This window comes from Durio zibethinus, chromosome 26 (assembly GCF_047325235.1).
Source record: "Durio zibethinus cultivar Kanyao isolate XHJ-2024 chromosome 26, ASM4732523v1, whole genome shotgun sequence".
In the NCBI taxonomy this organism is placed as follows: Eukaryota; Viridiplantae; Streptophyta; class Magnoliopsida; order Malvales; family Malvaceae; genus Durio; species Durio zibethinus.
Genome location: NC_143187.1, coordinates 14,607,299 through 14,620,813, shown reverse-complemented (window position 1 = coordinate 14,620,813; position 13,515 = coordinate 14,607,299). Strand labels below are relative to the sequence as shown.

The 13,515-nt window shown below is 30.0% G+C and overlaps 1 pseudogene; it reads right to left on the bottom strand.

Annotated features, from left to right (window-relative positions):
* LOC111274072 (pentatricopeptide repeat-containing protein At3g24000, mitochondrial-like) overlaps positions 1–13,515 on the bottom strand; it is a 33,232-nt pseudogene that overhangs the window by 10,085 nt on the left and 9,632 nt on the right.

Here is a 13,515-nt window from a genome sequence, read left to right as displayed (position 1 = left end):
TACTTAGGCTAGGAATCTTTTTAACCAATCCTCGTAGAATTGACATCTAAGCTTTTTAGCCTCTATTTTATTTATACGACCTGTGCACTTGCAAAAATTCCTGAATCAAAGACCACAGTTGATTCTTTGTAGCAACAATCCAACCTTAAGCTATCTAATGCCTTAGCCAAAGTGGAATGCTTGAAGAGTGAACTTCAAGCTTCCAAAACGGTTAGCCAATGAGCTATGGAGAACTTCCTTTAATCTAATGAGATCTACAACATTCAGATTAACTTTGCTCAAGAACAATTTTGACTGAATGTTGAAAAAGGTGAAGTGTATCTATGTCAACCTTGATCTTTCCATGATGGATATTAACAACCCAAGGTCCCAGCAAGTTGTGGTTAAAGAAGAAGGCCAAGATAAAGAGCAACAGGAAGAGGATAATATGTAGATCCATGTAGTTGTCACTGTTGTGGTCAGGGCTAACTAAGAAGAGGGGAAAGTTGGTGAAAATACTGAGGTTGAGTTTCAGGTCCATGAGCCTGAGGCACCTACCACCAAAGTGCAGCCTGAAAGTAGAGCTTGATGTACTTTGTATATATATATTATATCCTGTAATTATTAGTTATTATTAATGAAAATATAATTTTTTCTCAACTTTATTTTTTTTTTTAGCTTAGTATCCATCCAACTTATTCTTTTAATGGTCAATCTTTTAGTTCAGTCACTGTAATCATAAAGATTAATGATATGAATAGTTTAATCCTTACTTTGGGTAAGAAATCTAACAAGATATTTAAGATATATTGAATAAGCTTGACCCTAACTTTAGGCAAGAAATTTAATAAAGAATATTTTGAAGCATAAAAGAGTATTTGAACTTTGAGCTTTATTTATCTCAAATTTTGGACTTACAAGTGGATTGTGTGTTTACAAACAAGCTTAGCTTCTAATCTTTCATTGATAATAACTTTTTAGATTGTCCATATTCCATGTCTTTAGGATAGGATTCCATTCAAATCTTGTAGCCTACATCTTCCAGGTCAAACAACTTCTTTAACTATATATGGACCTTCCCAGTTCAAAGCCCACTTTTCTTCTTGGTCATTGATACCTAAAGCTTCAACCTTTCTAAGTACCATGTCATCTTTGTGTATATCTTTTCATCAGACCCTTTTATTGTAATAACTAGTAACTCTCTATTAATACGTAGCAATCCTTGTCAAAGCAGCATCATTTTGCTCTTTGGTCAAAACCAAGCTAGTTCTTAAGGCTTATCATTCCCTTTTCACTACTTATTTCAATTCAAAAACTTGGTAGGCTGATCTCAATTGGCACTATGGCTTTTATTCCAAATGTCAATTTAAAAAGAGTTTCTTTTGTAGGAACCTTGGCAAGGGTCCTCAATGCCTATAATACTCTAGGAAACTTCTCGACCTTTTTTCCTTTAACATCATCCAACCTTTTCTTTAAAACTTCAAGCATAGTTTTATTAGCTGCCTTTGCCTAACTATTGGATTCTGAGTGAGCAACCGAGGTGAACCTCAAATCAATGCTGAGGTTGGAATACCATTTTTTAAACTTTAGATTTTCAAACTAATTTCCATTATTAGTTAATATAGACTGAGGTAAACTAAATCTACAAATGATGTTTTTCCATACAAATTTTTCCACTTAAGATAAAACCACTCGCCTCTAGCCATTTGGTCAAATAATCAATGACTACAAGACAAACCTCATCTGCCTAAAATTGAGGTGAATGGTCTGAGCACATCCATTCCTTGTTGCATAAAGGGGTTATGGGCTTATTATTAGAGTCAGCTCATGATAGCACCCTAAAATATAATGTTTTTATATGCTAAAAGTGGAGCTAAATTTTAAATTTTGATTATTTTTGGTATTTTTCATGTTGTTTTCATGATTTTAAGGTTTCAAGCTCATGAACTTCATTTTCATGCAATCTATGCATGCAAGCATGCAAGTAGCATTCTCGACCATATTATGGAAGCTTACAGTAGAACAACTTTGGCCCAAATTTATCCAATCATGTGGCAAAGCAAGTGTTTGAAGTGCATAATGGCACACATTGGCATTCAGGCAAGACATTTACAAGAAAGGATAATGCAAGTTTAAAAGGTTTGCAACTTTTAAGGTTTTCATCACCTTATCCTATTCAGCCACACCAATCTTAAGGAAAGTTTCATGCAATTTTAAAGACGCAATGACTCTTTCATATGGGTATTTCAAATCCAAAAAGAAGATAATAATCAATTAAAGAATTTCAAGCACATAAGGACACTGGGAAAATTTTAGCCAAAGGTGTTTCTATTTAAAGATGACTCTTTTGATCAACCATTAAAGATTTGTGATCTAAAAGGACTTTGCAAGATAATTATCTAGATAATTGAAGAAAAAATCAATCTAGTCTTGAAATCCCTAGCTTTAGATGAACCTATCATGGAGCAATGACCAAGATTGAAGTTAAACATGATCCAACAGACAAGATGAAAGCCAAAGAGCCCCATTTGGCCAAACACTTTCAAGAAAGAAGAGTCTCATTCAATCATATTACTTTGAAGATTAAGATAACTTTCATCCATCACTATTTGAATTAAAGTTAAACTCTTGTATTCTTTACCCTCTTTGACCGAAGCCTTCACCATAAATAAAAAAGTCATTCACCCCATTCCATCTTTTTCCACCCCATTCTTCTCTTCTCTCTTTAGTTTTTTTTTTTTATGTTATTGGCTTAAGTGATAGATTTGCCAATAACTAAAGTTTTGTTCTTTGATTTATTTTCTTTCAATCAAAAAGATATTTTTTCAAGATCTCTTTTGCATTACTTTTAGATTTCAAATATTGTTTTTAATCTCTTAATTTTGGCAAACTTTCTTTATTTCTTAAGTTTGATTCAAGTTTTTCTATTTTAGCTCAATACAAGTCTTGACCATTGTTTTTCTTTACAAGGTTTCATGCAATTTAGTTTTCTTGTTTTTTTATGCAATTTTATACCTTTCAGCCTTTATCAAGTGTTCTTATTTTCCAAGTTGCTTTCTTTAGTTCTTTATGGCTAGCCTCTTTTACTTCCCAAGTAACAGTTAGTGAAATCAAGATCCAAGTTTATATTACTTTCAATCTCCTTTTTTCTTTATTTTGCAACCAAACCCAAGTTTTCATCTGTTTAGATATAGGATTCTAAGATCTTGCCACTAGTACTTAAAAAGCAACCAAACATTACAATCTATAATCCTTAGGAGATGATACTGTAATACTTTCATTTCATTCTTAATCTGTGCACTTGTAGGCTATACAAAAAACAACAATTAGCTCAACTATCGGTAAATGTTGGATGTGAACAAAACTTTGATATTTACTGCATTTTTTAACTAACTCAATTTACATCTTTTCTAATAGTCACCAATAATATCCCTGTCTTAACACTTTATAAGCCAATGGTTAAAGTCCAAAGTGATTCCCACATGTTTTTTTTGTGGATCTCTTTATGTACATAATTTGCTTATTCTTCATCTACACGCCTCAAATATGGCAAACTAAATCTTTTGTACAACTTCCCATTAATATTGGTGTACCGAAGAGCTTTTCTAGTTAGTGCTTTTACACAAACTTTATTGTTAGGTAGCTTTTCCTCCATCAAATATGCTCTGTTCGGGGACATTGATTGCATTAAAATTTTAACATTTTATCATATCTTTTTAGTGCAATTCCACTTGAATATTTGCTTATTTCTTGAAAAAATTGAAAAAAATACTCCTAAACGTATAAATATTCAATGTGTAGGTAAAAATGTTAGAAAAGAGAAAATTTGAAGCTTTTGGACTCATTTTGGATGTATTTTGGTGTAAAAAGCTTTAATTGGCCGAAATTAGTGTGCATGTGCTTTTATTGCCAATCCTGGGAGATTCTCTTACCATTTTCCTTAATGATTTCCTTAGCTTACTTGAGCTTAATTGAGCTTTCTTTCAACCTTTAATCTTCATCTTTTTATGAGAAAATATTATTTTTAGCTCATTAGTGCTTTGTCACCTTTGTAGTATTTTTGTGTGTGCTAGAATGGTGACTATTGCATTGATGTGGTTTAAAGTTATCTTTGAAGCTAAAATTTTCTAGATTTTTTCAAAATTTTTCAATGCATAAATTGGCAACTAAATGGTCTATATTTGGTTGGAATTTGAAGATCAAATGCAGTTATTTAATTAGCAATGTGAAGGCTTCTCATTGAACATAATTTTGACTTTTTGGAGCACACAAGATCAAAGAAGAAAACCTTGAAGAGAATTGAAGAAAAGGAAAGCAAATAAAGAAGTTAAGAGAACTAGTTAGATGAGTTGGAAGACTCTTGAAGATGTGGCAAGTTAGTTGGCATTTTTTTGCATTTTCATTAGTTAAACCACTTCACCTTTGGCCTATAAATAGGAGGCTTAGCCAGCCATTTGAAAAGATTTTTCCATTTTTTTTAAATTTTTTACTTTTTTGCATTTTACTTTCTTTTCTCTATAAACAACTTCCTCTTTGTTTATTTAGAGAGCTGTTTGGGCTCTTTAATTTTCTAGAAAAATGTGCTTTTCTTACCTTTAGTTTACATGCACTTTAAGATTCTTTTCATAAAAGTTCAAGTTCATTAAGATTTTTTGTTCAATTTCATATATTTTCATTGATTGTTCAAAGAGTTTATATTTGATACACGACAGTGTATAAATTCTTACACTATCAGTGAATCAGATGATGACAACTCACTAATGAGTAAATATTAACCCTTAAAATAAATGTACACAAATTAAAATAATTTACTCATTAATGAGGTGTTATCATTAGATTCACCTCATTAACACCTTATTAATGAGTTTTCATCATCTAATTCATAGACAGTATATAGAATCTATCCACTGACAGTGTATCAAATATAAACTCTTGTTCAAATCTGTTTGGCAGAATTTTCATCTCAGTTAGTTACGATTTTTCCATTAGATCTCCAATTCTCACGAGTTTTGATCCAAATTTTTTTATGAACACTCAATTCATATCTCTACATATATGAAAATTTTCAGATTCAAATTCAATCTACAAAATTTTACAAAAATCTAGAAAATTTTGGTTGGATCCAACAGCAAAGTTGCTGCTTGAGTGAGTGATAATACTTCAAGACTCTCCTCTCCTAGTTGGGTGATCGATCCACTCTTTTCTCACTTTGCACTTTATAATTCATGTGTTTACCCTCTTATATTCATTTGCTTGCCTTTAATTCCATGTTTTTCAAAACTGTTTGGATGATTTTCTCTTAAGTGCTCAATCTTTTTCTTTTCTCTCAAGTGTTCTATTTTTTTCTTTACTACACTTTGTTTTTGTTTAAGTTCATTGAGCTTGTTTTTGCATTAATTATTTCAATTTCTTTGTTGAATCATGTAGCAATCTTATAGATCTAAGTTGCTTTAGTGCAGTTTTAGTTCATTTGCTTTGTAAGAGTGTAGATATAAATTTTTTCTTTTAATTTGATTAGTTTCCAAATTTGAAATTTCATTTTTGGTTTGTGTTTTTGTTTTTGTTGTTGTTCTTGTGGCTTTTCTTCTTTAATTACCTTTCAATTGTGTTATGATCTTTGTTTACTTGTTGTTCTATCAATTTAGAAGTTGTTTGAATCAATTTTAGGAAGTTTTCAAATCATATTTTGCTAGGCGATCTGCAAGCACACAAAATCATACAAGTAATATAATGATAAGTAAAGTATCGTTCTCACGAGAATTGTATATATGAGAAAATCAAGTACCAAAATTGTATCACCCTTTCTTATACTTGGAAAATTCAATTAAATTTATAATATAAACTAATCAACTTAAACTTAGAACATGTAATCAAATAGAAAACCAATCTAAAATAAACCAAACAAGATCTAAATAATCAAAACCTATAGGAAAAACAAATGTTGTAAAGTAAAGTATATTGAAATCGAAACTAATCCTATCATAAAGCACTAAATCGAAAATCCTAAATAGCTTTTCAATCATGCAATAAAATTAAATTAACCACTAAACATGCAATTAAATCAAAACAAAACAAAATAGAAATTAAATGAAATTAATATGAAAAAGTTGCATGATATAAACCCTAATTTAATGCAATTCATACGAACCCTACTTAATAAGTACTAAACTGAATTGAAACAATATTAAATTAGATGAGAAATTAACTAATTATTACCCTAAAAACAAAATCAAAAATTGTTTTAAACAATTGAAATAAAATCAACAAAAACCAAATTGTAATTATATCAATTTAACCCTAAATCATGCAAACAATACATGCATGCAACATTGTAAACCGAATGTTTAAAGATGACTTAAACAATAATTGAATGAACCAAAACAAAATAGAACATGGACCGCATGAATTAAACAAGACTTAAAACTAGAATTACAAATTATAAATATTAAAATCTAAATTGATTGCACTAACACTTTTTAAACCAATTTGCATAAAAACCAAGTGTAACCGAATAGAAAAAATGCTTTAAAACTAGAATTAAAATGAATTAGACTTAAAAATAATGTGCATAAATGGAATTGAAATAGCAAAAAATTAAAAGAACAAGAAACTTAAAAATTGAAAGTTTGAATGCTAAAGAAAGCTTAAAGAAAACATAGAACAAGAAAACTATGGATTTGTTTGTCATCCCAACCCCCTTACACCCTTTTCTCTAAGACTAAACTAAATATTTATAGGCAAAAAAAAAACCTAGAACATTAAGCTAAAGTGAGGAATAAACTTTTCATAGTTCTAGTACAACTAGTCTTCTTGAATTCAAGAGAGCTTCAAGTTTTCCACTTTAATAAGAACTCTTCAAAAGAAATCTTCTATACCATAACTTGTTTTCTAGGCCATAAACACCATCATCTGAACATGTAGCAACTCTTTCATATCATAAAATAATGCATTAGCCAAACCTCATACACCAAGAATGCAGTCCATGACATTGCAACTTTAACATCAATTTGAAATCTTACATGTTACAATTGAATTGTAAACACTCCATGCAGCCACGTTATCTCTTCCATACCACAACTTAAGTTCTTATCAAGCCACTAAGGAATCCCATATCACTTTGAACTCTTTCAAACAAGCCACCTAATCTCTTCATGCAAATTTTCTTCTACCTTATCATGCCACCTCCTACTAGCTTTTGCAATTTGATTCCAAGATAATTCCATGTTGTGGCTTGATTAATGCAACTTCTTAGCTTTTCCTTATCATGCCAACTCACGCTAAAACAATTTAACTTGATGTCGTCCCATATCTTCATGCAAATTTCCTTGTCATGCCACCTTGAATATTTTTGTTGCATGCATATTGCCACCTTGCATTCTCTTTATCGTGAAATTGCAAATCTTACAATTAATGCCTTGCATTAATGCACTTGTTTCACACAAAATTTTCAAGGCAAAGTAGTAACATTTTTTTTCTTGGTCAGCATTGCTTGGCCTAACCATTCTCGCCTATTCATTTCGAAATTCATCCCATTTGCTTCAAAAATCATTTTTACATTTTTTTCATGAATTTTCCTACATTTGAGAAAATTAAATAATTTAGAAGTAAAAATTAAATTATTTTATCAAGAACTAAGCAAAATTTATAAAATTAACCACTAAAAATAATTATAATTTATAGAGTTATCACATTTCCTTTATAAGTTAGTAATTGATTATTTTCGGTTACATGTTAATTTCAGTTACTACTTGTTAGTTGCTGTTTAGTTGATATTTGAGTTTTCCAATTTCATTTCTTTAGCTACTAGCTTACTTTTGTATACTCTCATTGATCGAATTAACTTTAGAGGGAGTGTGAGGATAATAGGTACTTGGACTAAGTTTTCTTTAACTAATCCCTATAGAATGATATCTTGACCTTTGGTTATTATTAATACCTAAATGATTTGTGCACTTGCAAAAATATTGCAATCAAATTTTTAGAGTAGTTACCAAGAATTAGTTGTCAAGTTAGGCTAATATCACACTTGTCCATGCTGATTTGGGTCAATCTACAGGTGCACAAGTCGTACAAGTAACAATAGCAACATCTCAGCCAAGCTATCATCCTACAGAGATTAGGTAAAGAAATTCCTACGTTAAGTATCTATTACCTCTATATTCTTCTAAAATTAGTTCAAGAAAAGAGTAAGCATGCTAACTTAAGAATTTAAAATAGCAAGCAAAAATTGAAATAAAAATAGTAACTAAAGTAATGTAACTAAATTAACTATAACTAACTAAACTACTACAACATTATTAACTATAGGAAAAGCAAAAGAATTGAGCCAAACAAGATATAAATGGTAAAAATACGGTAAACTAATCTAAGTAAAAACATGTTTAAAATGAAAATTAATGAAGCAAAGACACCAAATTCAAATGTCATGCTACAATCAAAACTAATGTGCACAAGTAGAAAATCAAAATTCAGCTATTAAATTCTAGATCTAAACTTGAACCAATTGAATGAACTTGAATGAAGTATTGTTAAATAATGAATGATTTTAGGTGAAAATAAGATTCAAGTCCAAATTATGAAAGAAGAGTGCAAGATCTAAGCTAAACGAAGAAAATAGAAATTTATTTTGAAAGCTGGAAACTAATAATTCACGGAAGAAAAATTAGATCTACAATTCTCTAGAGGGAATGAACTTAAATTGAGCCAAAGTAAGCTAAATCAACAAGGTTGCTACAAAGTCCAACAAGAAAATTGCAGCAAAATAGAAGAAAACAAGTTCAATGAAGTAGTAACTCTAGATCTACTCAAAACAAAGAAAAATAGAACACATATCAACAAAATTCATCCAAATAGCCATCAAATGCATGAATTAAATTGCAATAAATAAAAGTAAGCAAGTAAACATGTAAATCTAAGAATGCAAAGTTTAAAATAAGCAAAAGAAAATCACCTAGAGGATAGAAGATCCAAGATTCAACTTGGTGTTCACTATTGGATTGCACTGCCTCATGATTCTAGCCATAACTTGCAAGAATTAACTGGAATGATTGGGAATGAATTTGAAGCTGAAATTTTACTCTATTGTAGCCTAATGAGTTATAAAACTATTAAAAAATGGAGTAAAACAAGCAAGAAATTAAGGAGTTTTGAACAAAAGAGTGCAAAGAGGTCAAGTGCGTGATTTCAAATCCAAATTTGAAATCAACATGACATTAACAAGATTTGAACATGAAATCATAAGAATTTACAAAATTCATTGTCAAAATCTTAAAGAAAATTGAAAAACACTTTAGGAAAGTGAAAATTACAACAAGAATTAATTGGAAAAACTAGAATTAAAGGTTGTTTTGGCAAGTAAGAAAATGCAGGAAAATGAAATGTAGAAAAGTAAAGTGCAAAAAATTAAAGAAACAAAAAATTGTAAATCATAATCTAACATCTCCCAAAATGGTCGGCTTTCCTCCTACTTATAAATAGGTGATTGGTGTCTTAAATCCTAAAAACTCTCTCTAAAATATATACAGATAAGGGGTCTTCTAGATCCTTCTTTTCTTCTTGCTTTTTTATTTGCTGCAAAGTTTTTGACGTGCGTATACTCTTCACTAGTTACAAGCTTATCTTCACATGCATTTTTGCCAATCCAAAAAGGTCCACATTATGACCAATAAAAGCTTTTCAAAATGCCAAGTCATCAGCTCTTTAAAGCATCCTTTGAATCTCTAAGAAATGGTGCCAATTACATCTATCACCTAACCATGCATCCAAAGGCTCAGGTTGTATTTTATTCCTTCATTTTGGCACCTAATGCAAATAATTTTTTCTTCATTTTGCTGTCACAATTCATTTTTATTCATTTTGACATTATATATCTTGGAAAATTTTTTAAATTTAGTCTATTAAAAATCATGCACATCTCCGTAATGCATTTTAACTTTTAAGCATGAATAAAGATACTAGAAAGGTACTAATGCAAATTGAGCTAAGGAAAATCATTCTAAATGAAGATTATGAGAAATAAGGCTTAGAATAAAGTTTCATGAAGTTCAACTAAGCTCAAGAGATCATAGGAAAAAGGATCAAGAAAAACACTCTCAAAAGGCAAAGTAGTTTAATGACATTGGTTATGGCCTTTGCTAGCTTTAATCACCAAAAATCCTTCAATTTATATCCAAATTGTCCAAAATTTCTCATTTTCTTCATTTTTAACACATATGAGACAAATGTGCATTTATGAGTATTTTTGCTAAGAATTTACAAAAAACAAGCTAAAATATAAGAAAAATTATAAAAAAATGAGCATGATATTAAAATTTTAGTGCAATCACAAGCTCATCTATAGATTGATTCACCCTTAGTGTACATTTGCTAGCGTAGTTACTAATTTGCCTTGTTGTTGTTTCCTTTGGTTGCACACAAGCTAACGTTCTTTGTTGTCTCATTTTATTAGTTGTTTGTACTTAGAATAGCTATTTAGTTTATATAGCCTTAGTTAGTTTACATAGCATTAGCATGGCTTATACTAGAGTTCATGCAACATCCTTCAGTTTTTATAGCTTTGGTATAGATAGGTTAGTTTAGATAGTTTTAGTATACATAGTTATTATGTTCTTGTTTAGGTTTTATTTTACTTTTCATGTAGGAGTCAAATCTTTATAAGATAACCAAGCATCATAAGGACCATGCTAAACCTTATTCTTCTAATGACTATTTAGTACAATGGCCAAGTGATGAAAACAAAGCCAAAAAAGAGTTAGTCTTTAAAGCTTTATCAAAAAAAGTTGACTCTATAGCAATTAACCTCGAAACCATCCATAAATTCCCAAGCCAACATAAAATGTTGAATTGCATGGTGGAAACAATGAAAGTGATAAGTATACCCTTAAAAAATGAAACCTGTATGATTAATGGCCAAAGGAAAAATGAAACCCGTATGATTAATGTCAAATTCTTTTGCATGGGACTTATATCGATGATTCCTTTTTACATGGATGTATGTAAAATATAGAATAAATGAAACGAGTAAACCATAAAGTCAACTTTGGTCAAAATTATACAAAACTTGATCAAAATGAATAGAACCAGGGTCAATCCTCAAACTTCATAACCTAATTGGAATAATGTGGTTTAAAATTAAATTTGGTGATTTTTAAAACACTAAAATTTTTATTGCATTGGAGAAAATACAAAATTACTAAAATACCCTTTAATGGGTATTTTTGTAATTTAACCTTTTTGAGCTCGAATTTTATAAAATTTTTTATATTTAATTTCATAATATTTCATGATTTTTTTGGCATTTGAAATCGTAGCAGTACCTCAAAAGTATAAAATTACCAAAATACCCCTATCAGGGTATTTTTGTAATTTTTCCTTCGCGAACTTAGATTTTCATGAAACTTTTTATATCTCAATTTCATAATATTTTACGATTTTTTGTGCATTTGAAATCATAGCAGTACCCTGAAAAGTGTGAAAAAACCAAATTACCCTTATAAGGGTATTTTCATAATTTGACCTTCTCGAACTTGTATTTTCATGAAACTTTTAGTGCATTTGAAATCATAGCAGCACCCCGAAAAGTGTGAAAAAATCAAATTACCTTTATAAGGTTATTTTCATAATTTGACCTTCTCAAACTTGTATTTTCATGAAACTTTTTAGATCTTAATTTTATAATATTTCATAATTTTTGGTGCATTTGAAATCATAGTAGTACATTAAAAAGTATGAAATTACCAAAATACCCCTATAAGGGTATTTCATAATTTGACCATATTGAGCTCAAATTTTCATGAAACTTTTCAAATCTCAATTTATAATATTTTAGGATTTTTGGTGCATTAAAATCCAAAAAATGAGCATAGGAACATTAATTTCTAAGAAAATGATCCAAATATCGAAAACTTTGTACTATGAGTAAAATGATCTTTTCATGTGTTTAGATGATATAAAAATCCAACCTTTATAGTAAATAATCTGAATCATTGGATCTTTTATTAATCTTGATCCAATGGCCAAAGGTGGTTCCTTGAAAAGAATAAAAAGACAAGCTTTGAACCTTAGATGAAATCTCATCCAAAAGTCTATATTCACCAAGAATGAGATTTTTTTAAAGGGTTGACTATTAAAATGGAAAAAAAGGTTCGGTCAAAAGGAAGAAAGAAGGAAGGGCTGGAGAAAGGAAGGGCTAAACACATAAAAAAAAAGAAAAAAGAAATAAAAAAAAGCTAGAAGAAAGGAAGAAAAAACAAAAACAAAGAGAGAGCAAAAAAAGAAAAAAAGAGAGTAAGTTGAGAGTTTTTCTTTAGTAGAGAAGCAAGTTGGGCTACGAGAGGTAGAAGAAAGAAGCAATGAGAAGAAGGAGGATATTTTGCCAAGTCGAAAAGAGAAAGAAAGCTTGACCAGAAAGAAAAGAAACCAGAACTCAAGAAAAAGTTGCTATGAATTGTTACTTATGAAAGCCTCATCCTTTGATATGTATCTCTTGGGTATGTGATGGATGAAACCTTTTTTTTTGTTTTTTTTTGTTTTGCTTTGAGAATCGAAAGCCCTTTAAAAGCATCAAAAAAGGGTCAATAGCAGTTGTAAGAGTTAAGGTCTTTTTTTTCCAAACTATTATTGTTATTTAATGTGATGAAGGCTTAAATGTTTCATTTTTTATTTCATGTTCGTCATCCTCACTACGTGTGGTCTGTGTAAGTATGTATATTGAAGCTTAGTGATGTTGATTTGAGAATTTTGCTTAAGGACAAACAAAGACTTAACTATAGAGGTGTGATAGCACTTAAATATATAGTGATTTACAAGTTCAATTTAGTGAAAAAATTTTAAAATTTGATTGAATTTGGTGACTTTAATGTTTATTTTCTTGATCTTTAAGTTTTTATACTTAGAGTAGGATTTCTATCATAAAAAATGATGTAAGATCAAGACAAGCATTATCTTTGTAATTTTAAGACAAGCAAGTAATGATGGAATGAAATTTGAATTGGAGTAGAACTACTAAATTTGACTTAAAGTAGGAGTTATGATGCCATTAAGACACCTACATGTATTTAGCTACATCATTTACAAGAGGATTTTATGCACACATGTGATAAATCAAGAGTTTTATGCAAGTAAAAACTCTATGAGACATTTGGCCAAAGCAAATTGTGTTCAAAATCACTCTTTTGATTATCCATTCAAAGAGTTATGGTTTAAGAAGGATTATGCATGATAAATATCAAAAGATTGGATGAGAAACAAATACCTAGTCTTGGATTGCAAGCCTTAGCTGAACCTATTAAGAAGTAAGATCAAGATAAAGCATTCTAAGATCCAACGTCCAAGATGAGTTTTCAAGGTAGCATGATCAACCAAGATGATTCAAGAAGCAAGAGACCACATTCGGCCACCTTCTTTGGAGATCAAGATAACCTCAATCTTTATAGTTTTGATAGGATTAAGACTTTGAGCTTGTATCTATCCTTTTAGCCAAACCCACCTCTATAAAAGGGGAAGCTAGTTCTTGTTTCCGTCATCCCACTCTTTACA